At 34.1% G+C, this 14,220-nt stretch overlaps 1 protein-coding gene across 1 annotated transcript in view; it reads left to right on the top strand.

Moving 5' to 3' along the window:
• The window catches only part of Sema2a (Semaphorin 2a), a 512,925-nt gene that overhangs the window by 216,227 nt on the left and 282,478 nt on the right, over window positions 1-14,220 (top strand). The gene's annotated exons all lie outside the window — the stretch shown is intronic.

The following is a 14,220-nucleotide window of genomic DNA, read 5'->3' as shown; positions in this document are numbered from 1 at the left end:
AAAGTATATCGAGATTAATCTAACCTGCCTATCTTCAGTCGTATTTAAAATCTTAAATTAACAATTTCTCACTTTGCGTCTGGAAACACTTAAGGGTGTCAATCACGAAGGTAAATCATGTCCTTACTGACAATTTAAATTAGACATGCTTGTAGTGTTTAGCGAGACTTCGCTCAAGGCATTAGACATGTCGTGGTGTGTATGTTTAAGCAGGATAGTGGATTGGCTGCAGCGCTTTTAGAACTATCTAAATATGCAAAACGGTATTCATTTATGGTTGAAAACGGGTCACGTACACGCAGGGGTTGAATTTCAGGGAAGATCGACATTCCCGTAGGAAACGGAAAAGAGGGGGGTGAGAGCACTTTTTGCAAGTAATGCATGTTATTGCATTTGACACGGAGCTCGTTAGGATCTGATACTGAACGCTGTTTGACAGCGAAAATTAATTAAACCCGAGGTTCGTTTAAATGAATTTTCATCGGGAAAAAATCCTAACGGCGTGCTCTCTTGCTCTCTCTTTTCAAAAGAAAATGTAATTAAAAAAAAACCATTAAAATTACCTTTGTGCGGGATGTTTTCAAATGACTTCAAAAAGCTGTGCGCGTGTAGCGTTATATTTTTGTAGCCTTTGTGTAAGTTTTCGATAGGCTTTGCTATTTAATAGTAATTTAAAAGCCGTTTGTGAGCAAAAGCCGTAAATTCAAAATCGGCTTTCAGCTTTTGATAAGCGATTTGTTCACAAACTAGCACCTGATTGTAAGAGCTTTATCAACGCGAGGATACTTAATGCTTTCGAGAGAAGGCTTAGTGAATAAAAATCGTATAAATCTTAAAGAAAATAATTCAACCTTAGAAGCAGTAAAACATATTTATAACAGCAGAATATATTGACAACTTCAAATATATTTAAAAAATAAAAACCTCTTGTTTTTTTTAAGTTTCATAATAAATTATATTATTTAACAAAATAGATATTACGTGAAAATTTAAAGCGTCTTTTACAAAAAGGATACCGGGTGATAATTTAAGAAAAGGATTAATTTATTCTTTAAGACCTAGGGACACACAGATATGTAAGTATACGGCGCGTAATTTTTAGACAGTTTGCACATGCAAAAAAAACTCTAGCACGCCTGACCTATGCTATGGCAACCAGTTTTCTGTGATATTTTATTCTTGTATTAACATTATACACATTAACATTTGCAGTTTGCACGTGCAAAAAAAATACCGCTAGCATGCCCTATCTACATATGTACATATGTATGCTATGGAACCTAGGCCAAAAATCACCACCTGGAAAGTTTTCGGTCATATTTAAAACGTGTATTGACATACAAGTGTTTTTATTGACATAGCGGTTTCTTTGCATGAAAGTTGCACATGCAAATACCGGTACCACGCTTAATCTATGCTATGGCATCATGGTTAAAAATCACCCCCTAGAGTGTTTTCGGACATATTTTACCCTTATATTGACAATCAACAACGGTGATTCCCATATATGAAGAAATGTAGGAGAAACTTGTCGAAATAATAAGATCGTACGAATTAACATTGATTTGAAGAAACGCCCTCTCCAACCGGAAACCACGAGCACGTGCATGACGTTCTATTCAGTGTGTTTGCACCTTTAATCAACATTGGATATATGTATGAAGAATAAATAGATTCGAAATTCGAAATTCAGATTTTGACTACACATTTTTAAACATTCTAAAATCTATGATTTATTTGAAAATTCCTGTTTTTATACAAGTACCATATTACAAACAAAGTTCCATTAATTATTCTAATTTCCATCATTGTTTAATATTATATACCAAGACAATTATCATCGTACATTTGCCTGAATTCACCTGTATGTTTGTACAATCCAGACAATGGACGCCACATTTGATGCGCATGCGCATTCGCCAATATGCTCGAGCCATAGACATATGTATAAGTCGGTTATATATTCATCGATTTTGTTTACTTATTTTTTATTCAACTTTATTACCCAGCAGCGTAGACTAGTGGTTATAATACATGCTTTCGAACATAGAGGTCACGCGTTCGTGTCCCACTGGTAGCCGCTGGCCGGACCTTGGTTTGTGCCTCCTGGTCGATCGTTTCCTATCAGAATTTGCAAATTTATCTGATTTTCATTGAAAAGGTTCCAACAAATTGGCAACATTTACCCATTTCATGAAATTTTCGAGTTTTCAGCATTCCGAATTCCACTGATTCGTACAATAACCTACAAGTGAAGTAAAAATATATAGGAGAGATAAAGAGAGCCTATAATGCAAATTTTATAAAGTATAGAGTGAAAAAAGAAAAAGTTATAGGCGTTTAAACAATTAAAATCTGACGAAAATCTGGGTGGCGAAAAGGGAAAAAACGATTGGAATACTGTGGATAAATCCGGCAATTATGGACAATAGACGTCACCGAGAAAGATAATGGAGTATTTTCAAACGTGTCTATTACGATTATTTGTCACCATCCTAATGGCGGATTTGATTTTCACATACATATATTGATGACCAAACCGAGTAAAATGGCATTTTTTTGCAAACGATCGGATAAGAACCCAAATTTTGTCAGACTAAATCGGACGTAAAAATCGAAAGCGAAGTAAGAAGAGGCTAGTAATAATAAAAATGCTGCAAATTTATCCATAGATGTCTCTATGATGATTTGATAAAATTGGTGACCGGAAAAATGCACTCGAGATAGTTGCACTCTCGAGATATACAAACTTTCAAAGATGCTCAAGGACAACAAACGCAATAGACCTCCACAAATGGGCGTCAAGGGGTATTTATATGTTATTCGAGGGTGCTTACCTTTTTTTGTGGATTTCTATTGCGTTATTTTTTTTGACGTTATTATGACTTCTCAAATCTGCACTACTATTCAGTGAAATTTAGTGCATCTTTCCGGGAACCGTTTAAATTATACTAAAAATTGAATTATATATCGATGTTTGGGGTTAGCCTGTTAGGCCTTCCTGATATGTAAATATACGTATGTAAAAATAAAATAAAAACTGTTTGAATTCGTGTGTATACCTATACATACATACATATGTATGTATATTACAATCAATAAGCTCCACGCTAATTATTACGGTAATAAACAAATTTCTGAAACTTCTGTCCAAACTTTCGCAGTCGTACTTTTCACAGTAAATTTGGGTTTAACTCTAATTAAATTACAGGTGTACGTATGTACATAGAGGTGGGTACACGTTCGTTAATTATGGTTGTGCGCCGCCCAGCACTTACGATTCGGCACACAATCGTATTTCGTTGGAATTCTACGACTGCCGTTCCGCAAGCCGATAAGGTGAATAACTACGGTTCAAACTGCAAACATTTCATATTGCGTTTCGAGGGAATGTGACCTTTATGGCGTGTATCGGATCCGGATCCGGAGCCGGCTCGCTCCGGAATGGGTTGGCGCTTGAGACCTTCCGGAGTCGCGGACACGGCTCGTCGGAATATTGTTAAATGGTTCGGAAATGAATAAATTTATTCGAGTAGGTACGTTTATGTTTTATCTGTAACCACGTATTAGGGAGGCCGGCGTTAGGCGGTTATGTTATTGTGTGTGGCTCTGCGTGAGGGTCGTCTCTTTGGTTTAATCGTTTTAAGCATTCTATTAAATAGAAACCAGCAGCATACATATATCAATGGTTAGCATGTAATGTTTTCAATTGTGTGGTCACTTAATTCTATACCGTATGCTGCTGGCCAGACCTTAGTTATTTTTTTACTCTAAGGTCGATAGTTTCCTATCGGAATTTGCAAATTTATGGGATTTCATTGAAAGGGTTCCAAAAAATTGGCAATCCTGTTCCAATTCTTTCGCGAAAGTTCTAGTTATTCAGCATCTCGATTTTTGTTGATAAGAAAATGATGCAATTTTTTTCCATAGATGTCTCTGTGGCTGTTAATCGTTTGACCGTAGATTTCATGTTTAATTAAATGTTTGAATCTGTACCTGTTTGAATAATAAATAAATAATTCTAAATCTGAATAGCATACTCGTCGCAACATTGCAAAAAATCTAGTATATTTTAAATTTTATATATAATATTACTATTGGTTTTACCCGGCCTTGCACGGTATTTGTAATGTAAATCGCTTAAGAGGGCTGTACACCCGAAACCTTAATTTTGTTACCGTTCCTTTCTTCGATATATATATTGAGTGTATGTATATATTGAGTGAATGCGACAATATATATCAATATATATATATTGAGTGAATGAGACAGTTGCGCTTCGAACTGATAAAACGTGTTTTAAATTGACAAAATCGAGGTTTCGTATTCTACTATTTTCTCCTCCAAAACTGGACCAATTTTTAAAAAAACTTCATCATCGGTATGAGAAAGATATTTTCTGTGCATCTATCGGCGTATTTTTTTTTAAATCGACCGTTAAATAACCACGCTAGACTTTTTTCGTGGGTGTAAAAAAGAGGCGATTTTATAGATGTTTGGCGGCTCCTAGCTCCTATAAAAAATAATTAATCAAAAAAATAAAGCGATAGATGCACCTCAATGGTGGATATCCATAGCATATTAAAAAATAATTTCTCTAGTGCCACAATTGAGGTAGTGAGAAGTATAGTACGTTTGTATGGACAAGGCGCTGCTGTCCATCCCTCTTAATATGCCATAACCCATGCGATCAGTGGTGTAGTGCTAAATAAGAAAGTATCTAGATCCGGAACTGAAAAAAGGATCCTGATCCGGAAATGAAAAAAGAATCCGAATCCGGAACTGAAACAGGAATCTGGATCCGGAAGTGAAAAAGAAATCCGAAACCGGAAATGAAAAAGTAATCAGAAGAATCGGAATTGAAATAGGAATCGGGAATTGGAATCACAAACAGAACTGAAATAAGAATTCATTTATATTAGCATAAAACACTATAATTTGATATATTTAAATAGCATTTAATTATTTTAAAATAGATACGACCGTTTTAGAAATCTTTATAAACAAATATATAGATACAAACTATCCACTATAAAGAAGAGCCTCACTCTCGCAAAACTATCGAAACGGCTCATAATCCGAACAGCATTCGAGTGAACTTCACACCGGAGAAAGCAAAACCGGAAACGGTCCAAGTTTTCAGTTTCGAGACAACTTCAGCGAGCTTAATAACGCTTCGCGGAAATGGAATGTCTGTATCCTTTCATTCGCTTCCAAATCTCCACCACAACCTCTCCAAATATCCCTCATTCGCTTCGATTGTTCTCAAACATTCCCATACAGTTGATAATACTTAATGTGCGTACACGAGTGGATTTATGCATGGGCATATCAGCTACATGTGTATGTATGTATTTGATATATATGTACAAAACTTTTGCTTCAAATAAATAAATATTCAAATTCATCTCACATCTACACCATCATGATATATGTACCTTAGATACCTTATTTTCAAGGCGAAAGACATGTCTTGAAATTTGACCGGTACTACATACATACATACATATGTGCATTCAGTTGTATTATGTAGCAAACACATGCATCGGCGGGTTATCGACACTGCGGCAATGTCGACCGGTTTTTGTCTTGTATGGTAATGCGGTTTGCGATGCACCGGTCGGTCGCTGAAATGCACTGAAATGCAATCGCATAATAAACCAGGCCCCCAGATAAACGGAGCGCATTTCCCGCATAAATCAAACTGTCATCACTAATTCATAAGGTGAGCGTCACACGCCGAACGCTAACGAGATACACTCACCATATTAAATTTTTATCTTATTTAGAATATTTTGGGTGTGCTATTACGGTAGGAAGAGAGTTTGGTCGAAAGCATTATAAAATTATTATGAAAGTTTATGGGTATTTCAGTTTACATCTATTTCAATTTGGTCTCTCCAAAAATTCTTGAAAATTTTTCTCATGTGTTTAAAAATGATATTTAATTTATATGGAAGTTCGTAGAATACATAATGGTTGTTATTGATTTTGGACTTTTTGATCTTGATAAATATTACAAATACGTAAAACTTTCATCGAGTGTATTAAAAAAGTATCTAAATATTTATTATTTTAAGAACATTTCGAAGGATGTTTTAAGAATTGTTTCCACTATTTACCTTGTGTGAATTTCATTTTATGAATTTATCATATGTACATACAAACATATGTATGTACGTATAGGTTGAAATTATAATAAAAATATATATCAATTTTTCTTCATCACGATATATGTATGTATGTACATTATATTTATTTTATCCTTAAACATTTAATAAAATCTTTTTTGAATAAAAATATCAGAGCCTAGTTTTCAACATTTTCTTGTACATATATTTGCTTTGCACAAATTTATTTTGAAAATAGTAAAACATATGTACATACATATGTATATGGATTTCATAAATTTTTTGCATAGCTTCAAGAAAATACCGCAAACTTACTGTAAGTCACCAGATTAATTAATTATTATTCTTATAAAGCATCATTTATTTATTTGAAGTTTGGACCATTGCGGCATTATAGGTATTCCTAATGCGCAACAATGGTCGAACACATGGTAGAGTAAAAAATATAATCAATTACATGGAAAAAATATATTTATAGATAATACATAAAAAAACACAGTAGCAAAAGTTCAAAAATTTCACAAAATGTAGAGTGAAAAAAGAAATAGTTATAGGCGCTCAAGCAATTAAATCCAGATGACGGCGAAAAGGGATATTCACCAAGAAAACGCCGAGGCGAGCGCAGTGGGCGATCAATGCCACTGACCATTTAGGGCGATTAACGTCAAGAAGAATGTCGGCGGGCAAATTACAAACGCGTCTTACACGATATATTTGCACCATCGTAATGGCGGAGGTTCCATTTACTTATATTGATGACCAAAATGAGCAATATGGCAAAGTATGAAAACGATCGGATAAGAGGCAAACTTATTTTGTTGTTGTAATCGTAAGTGAAACGTAAAAGAGGTTAGTAAAAAATAGTATAAATAGTCAAAAAACGGAAATAACTTGCAGTCAGCACTAATATACCTATGTATGTATATGTACATACAAGAACCAGCCGTGAATTCAAAATATCCCCGTTAGTCCCAAATAGAAGAGAGAAAATTAAAATTACCCTCATACATCACATCCAATTATGAAAATAATGATGAGCGCAGGCTACCAGACGAATAGGCTAAAATAATCTCCGATAATTTACACTCACTAAGGTGGAAAATATCACATTAATGCACGTCAGCAACGATTTCATAAAGAAGTCGGATAGCTTTTGATATAGAAGCCATCCGATAAAGAACTGTGCGGGCAGGAAGTACAACCATCAAATAATTATTAAAGAATATAAAGTCCCAACTGTTACAGCAACGACGGGCATGACGTATCACCACGTAGAAGCTGGAGAACAAAACGAATAAATGAGAAGTTTCTCCGAAGTTAAAGGGAATGGTATCCAAACATGCCCAATAATAAATCATCATAGCCGATTTTCAACAATACAAATATCATTGTTGTGCAGATTATTTTATCTTTATAGTGATTACTCTATTACCTTACGTAACTTATTGGACGAAGTCGATGATTGAATTTTTAGCACACGTCCAATATGAGTGTGATTCGTTATGAAAATTTTATATTTATACGGCTAAAAAGCTTATATGATTCTATGCCTACGTGAAATGTGTGCGTTCAGGTAAATGTTTATTAGGGTCGAATCACCCCCGGCAAAGTGATGAGGTGGCCCACAGATAACACGAAATAATTCGGGGTTCGGCGCCCTTTACTTCCAGCGGGGTTTTGGCGGGGTGGATGAGGGGGAGGGGTTTCGGGGACGTCCCGATTTCCTCGCATTACGAATTCATATCGGCTACGTTGTTTATTACCCCCCCGAAGATAATTTCGGTTATAATTTATCGGATTTGATTGCGTTCGTTAGCGAGTTTTACGATCAAAACGGTGTTTAACACTGAAAAACGGCCCCCCGCATAGTGTAAATACAATCGAACAAATCTGATTGCACTTTTGTTACAAGAATAAATCGCCAGAATTGCGTTTTAACGACACTATCCTTACAGACCCAGCATGCCAGATACTCGGTTAGCGGGCAGGGGGAAATTCGCTCCTTATCGCCCTTATCAAAAACTCACTTACTCGCCGCACCCTTATGGGTCTGGGCGGGAAGCTAGGAAAATTAAACAGACGCAAAGTGTCATCCCTAGGTTCAGGCGAATCTACGTCTTGGGTAGTGTGTCTGTACGGACAAAAATCGGTTGGATTTTGTCTCTATTGCGTCTCAGTCGGGCCGGTTGCTTGTTCGCAGATAAGGGAGGAAAATGTTTTATTGAAAACGTGATCTACTCGCGCGACGAAACGTCCTAATCTAACCAATCTTGGAGATGTAGGTTTGGGCTTTCGATTTTGGAAAGATGCTAATGCCATGCTAGTGGTTATCATAGTCACTGTATAGTTTTCAATTTAAATTATTTATGGAATTTATAGATCAATAAAACATGTTGAATCAAATCAACGATTGATGTAAATAAAATATTTCGCATTGATCTCTTGAACTTTGAATATAATTTGAGTGCTTAGCAGGGCTGTGGAGTCCGATTTGGAGTGGTGGAGTCGGACAATTTCAAGCGGAGTCGTAAATGAAACTAATGGAAACCGTGTAAAAAATCAACTCCTTTTAATTATATTACGGGATGCGTCAACTATGTAGAGTCTCTCATTTTATTGATGTAAATGAATTGAAATTTAATAATTTCGTTATAAAAATCATGAATTTAAATTACATTATAAATATAATCGTTGAATTGCACATATTTTGATGTGTTCTTTACTATTAATAATTTTATAATAAATAAAGCAAAGTCCATCTTACTAAAATCATTCAAGTTGGAGTTGGATTTTGATCCGACTTCATAGCTCTGGTGTTTATATTATACATAGTTATTTTGCGATTTTATTGCAGAAAAAAAATGTTTTGACATTTCATTTGTAATTAAAATTGAGAATTCAAGAGTTGAATCTGGAAGTAGGAAAACTTTGTTCAATGTAAAACTCTGTATATCTAATAGTAAATAATTTAATAACGAAAATAATCTTCTTACTTTTCGTATTGTTGTCTTTTGTAAATCAAATCATCGTCCAAAATTTTGAGTATTATTCCCAATTATTATGCTTAAATTTAGGAGGACATAAAAATATTTGTCATAGCCCAATTTGATATTATTAAAAGCAGAATATTATTGGATCAGGTAAAACGAAAAGATTTTATAAGAATATAAATATACATATGTTAATTTGTCTTCAAATTTAGATTTTCTGCCAAATGAAACAATATAATTCTAAAAATCTCCCAGTTGATATTAACTTATATTACATATACACTGTATATTTAACCATTAGAACTATTACAACAGCTAAAATAACACTTTCAGGAAAATTGCGAATCATTTTCCTGAAAGTATGATGAAATAACAACAAGACAATCTCAATGTGATGATGATACAGTTTCGTCTTGTGAAAACAATAATTATGTTTTTCTACAAAATTACGAGTTTTGTCCGAATTTCACAAAAAAATACACCATTTAATCATATGAATCATTGCAAACATGACCGTCATGACATATTTCAACCACGGAGCAGATTTAGCCCCGTCGTTTTGCGACTAGCCTAACTGGGGTGATTGCTTAATTTTATTTACCTTTCCAGTATGAAAACGCTTTGATATTTGTGCACATTTTACATGACGAGTGCGCCTAATGAATCGTTTGATGTGCCCTTTCAGCCCATTTGGACCCTTTGACTTGTGACTTTGCGAATTACCCAGCATGCGGATAAACAAGTCGAATCTTTGACTCCACACACGGTGCATCAGCGAGGTAACTGGTACGTGAAATTAATCCAATGGGGACGATTTCATGGTGACTCACGACAATAATAATTATGACTTCCCGTCCGGTCGAAATTAATTATTCATAAGTTAACTATTACACACGTACGTGTATGATAAACTGATGGCTATTACATAGTGTGGCGTGTTAAAAGGCAATTATTTGTCGGGACTGTTTTTTTCCTGCAGTTCTGTTTTGGTTCTTAAATGACTCGTATGGTATTATTATATGTTGGGTTTGGTTTATTTTTTTTTTGGCGCATGCAGTGCGATTAAGTAATTTGAATGTTGCTAGTTGGACGCGTGCAAATGTGCACAATTGAGAATTGCTGTAAATCAAAGTAATGATAATGATATTTTGTGAATTACATTGCTATAGTGAAGGCTTCCTTTGTTCATTTTTTTCAAAACTTTTCAAATGCTTATTCAAAAGTATTTTCACATTGGAAATGGTACACTCTGTATTTGCAAATTTTGTTTTTCATGACATGTACATACATATGTATGTACGATACATATGAACATTTTTACGATTATAATATATGTTTTCATATTGTGCTTATTTGTATACATACACAGATGCTAAAGTTTGTCAAAGAATTTCAATTGATGGATTGGAATTTAACAGTTCTAATAAATATTTCCCGATTCGGAACCCCAAATATGCATGAATAAATTGAATACCACTTTGTCAATCCCTATATATTTCTATAGGTATATCCTTTGACGAATGGAAATGAAAAAGTATGTACAGCGTTTTCTAAATGTTCTGCAAAACCCGGCGGTTCCGTTATTAAATTGAGTGAGGAAACTTCAGGTATTTTTCTTCAGCTGAATCTTATTTTTTAATTCATTTTTTATGTCTTGATATAAAAACGTATAAGTCGTCTTCCATGGAAAAAAATAACTTAAAAAATAGTTTCCACCCGCAGGATGCTGTTTGAATATATTCGCAATATAAAATGGAATCCGTAGGGATATTAAATTCAGAAAAACTGGTTTACTACGACGATAGTTTTTTTCGCTAGAAATTAATTTTCGCTAGATTATATAAAAGATATTATGTATATCAACAAATCTACATTTGATTATTTGTTTAAAACGATATTATTTCATTAATAAAATAATTTGAATTCAATTATCATAGTTTTTATTTGAAAATTTTTATGAATATTCGATTGTTTAATGGTTTTTTTTCACTGATTGACTTTTTAGAACGTGATACCGAAGAAAACTAGAATTTCTTAATAAAATATTGATCCTGAAATAAAGTAAGAAACATTTAAAGATAAACACACATTCGAATCACTGAAATCGTCTATAGATATAAATTATAACTTATGTGAAGTCGGAAATTTTACCGTGGAATATCTATGTGTATATGTATATCGAAAAAACGTTAATAGATCGATATTTTTCTTGATATTATTATTTATAATTAAAAATAAGAATTATGTGATCATAGCTGTATACACAAATTGTATACTTACAATGCTCCAAATGTTCCGTGTTGTTTTTAAAAAATAAAATTTATTATTAAAACGGTAGAAATTTATGTATTTCTATTACACAGTAGCTGGAGCTGTGAAAATTGGCAATAGAGACGTAAAGCGTGCTTTTTTTTCCTTTTCGTTTAATCGAAATCTCTAACCAATCGTTGAATATCAAATATTTACTCTCGAGCACCCTCCCTACCTAAATAAATACCCTCTTTGTTGTTATTAACGACCCGATTTGCAAAGCAAAGTAGCGGAATCAGCGTCGTATCGGAAAATTAAAATTGATAGTGCTTCGGCGTCTGCTTTTCTTTCGGCGTTTTCCACCCCACCCCCTCCCCACACGTTCGATCCCTTTCTTCCTATTTCGGTCAGGGAAACCTCTACCACCCTCTGAAAATCCTCCCACACTCACTCCGCGGGAATTAAATGAGATCCAATCCCGATAATGAGTATTTATGCGGGGCTAAGTAGTGGGAGTTTATCGCTCGAGAAGACGCAGTAGGAATAGAACAATAATAATACTAGTAGTGAAAAAAAGGGAACTTTCCAAACTGAAGATTTATTGCAGTTGGTTTTGAAACGTGTAATTAGCATTTAACAAGTGGGGAATGTTTTATGAGAGCTTAATCCTGACCAAATTTATGAACTTTCAGCATAATTATATGTATCGAAAGGGGTTCTAAGAGCTTTCGACTCGACTATTGAAATGTTTATTCTGCCCGATTAATGATCTTAGTACATATATACATAATTATATCTGTAGAATTTAGCACAGATGCTTATATTATCTATAACCTCAAATAATTAAAAAAATTAAATCCTTGTAAATATGTATACATAGAAATCTATGAATGAATATTTTTCATGCATTTTCTCATATCTTTACATTACATATGTCTTAAAATTTATACACTTTAATTCCTTGTAGTTTATGAAATTAATTTTGAGGATTTCTAAAACTTCATCTGTCTTCACCCTGAGAGTATATTAATAACACTTCGGTATGCATAGATGCATTACACATACACATTATTATTTTTTTAATTCTTCAACCATTTTACTTTAGGACTCTCAATGAAGAGAGTCAACAATTTATATCAATTATCTTTCTATTTATAATTCTACTGCTTTTTATTATATTATATATCTCATACAAACATATATTATTCCTGTTTCTATTTTATACATAAATACTCTTTAAGTCTAACTAAAATTGCACATAGAAAAATTAAGATTAATTTTAATTGATTAATTTTGCCAAAATTATAGTAGACGACTTGGAACCGTCTACTGTTGGAATTTTCCAATTTTTCTATCGAATTTTCCGATTGTTGTGATGGATCCGATAAATTGGTATCCTCCCGCCCAGTGTCTTGCAAATTCGATTTATAAGTATCTCGAATTTGTTGAATCTTATTAAATTCCATCTACATAATGCATTTCTCACAAATTTGCTGTGTATCAAAAATTTGTTGATTGTCCATATATGTCTTAAAATGTAGTCTATGTAATGTTATGTTTGACAAATTGCTAGTATAAATAAATCTAACGACATGTGCCACCTTGGGGCAATTTCTGTCATGGCACATATGTATGTATGTTATAAAAATGAAATATGTAGAGCTAAAAAAATATAAGAAATTATTATACTAAATTAACTTGTTAGTACATCCAAAGTAACTATTTTGTCGCGGGAAAATATAAATTGATTTTACGTTGTATGATTTTTATCGCACCTCTTTGACGTTGAAAGGTGAATTTGGGATCGTTTAGTAATGTAATTATTTATTTTTGACCAAAGATGTATCTGTAAATTTATTGATTAACAAAAATATTTCAAGTGTTGAATCACTCATTTTCAAATTCTAGTGTGGTAGCATCTGGAGCAAAGAACTGTCAGTCGCAGAAGAAGACTTTGCACAATGATTTTTTTCTCTTTAAGTACATACACACTATATTCAGATAATTCCGTTAGGGTACAATTAGAGGCGCACGAGCGCAATGGAGGGTTTTTACAAAGGTCCCAAGCTCGAAGGGGCCCCACTTATTGTCGGCCCAAACTTCGGCCTTATTTGCATCAAACAGGAGTTGTTTGATTAAAAGCGGGCCGCTGACCTTTGTTGTGTTTGAGGGAATAAATTCAATTTGGCAAGACTCACCCCCACCCCGTCCCCCCTCCTCGCCACCCACTTTTGAACCCTCCTAGGAGATCAACTATACTTTTTAATCAGTGTTCTATATTATGCGAATAGGGTTAACTTCGGCTCGTTCGCCGAGGCGTTCCCAATTGACGCATTGCACGTCTTCGTATAATTTTGGCACGATTCTCCTTTTTTTATCGAGCGAATTGAATAGATTCAATATTTAACTTTCGAGGACGACTCGTTACGGTGTCGTTTTTCGACCGAAATTGAACGTTTTCTTTAAATTAACTCGCTAACTTTTTACGTTTTGGATCATTTCGAATCGTAAACTTTCCAGATTATTGAAAAAGTTTCGTTGACTCGTCCGCAAATTGAAAACCCTAAATCTAAGGGTGGCGGTGCTTTTGATAATGCACCTTTTTCGGTAAACTTTTTATACTGTATAATCGTTTGGAACTTTTCTTATATAATTTTGAGCAGGCGCCCGTTGGAAATCAATTAATAATTGTAAGTGTTATGTGCGATCGAAATGTTTTATGCGGGTGTGATGATCGTATTTTGCTAACCCTTTGCATACCGATGACGCACTCACACTTTGAACTTCGAAATGAACTTTAGGCTGGCGGACTTGTTCGCATAATTGTACGAACGAAACGCTCCCAAAAT

Source organism: Arctopsyche grandis, chromosome 3, assembly GCF_051622035.1.
Source record: "Arctopsyche grandis isolate Sample6627 chromosome 3, ASM5162203v2, whole genome shotgun sequence".
NCBI classification, from domain to species: domain Eukaryota; kingdom Metazoa; phylum Arthropoda; class Insecta; order Trichoptera; family Hydropsychidae; genus Arctopsyche; species Arctopsyche grandis.
Note: the sequence above shows the minus strand (reverse complement) of the source record. Positions and strands in the feature narration are given on the sequence as shown.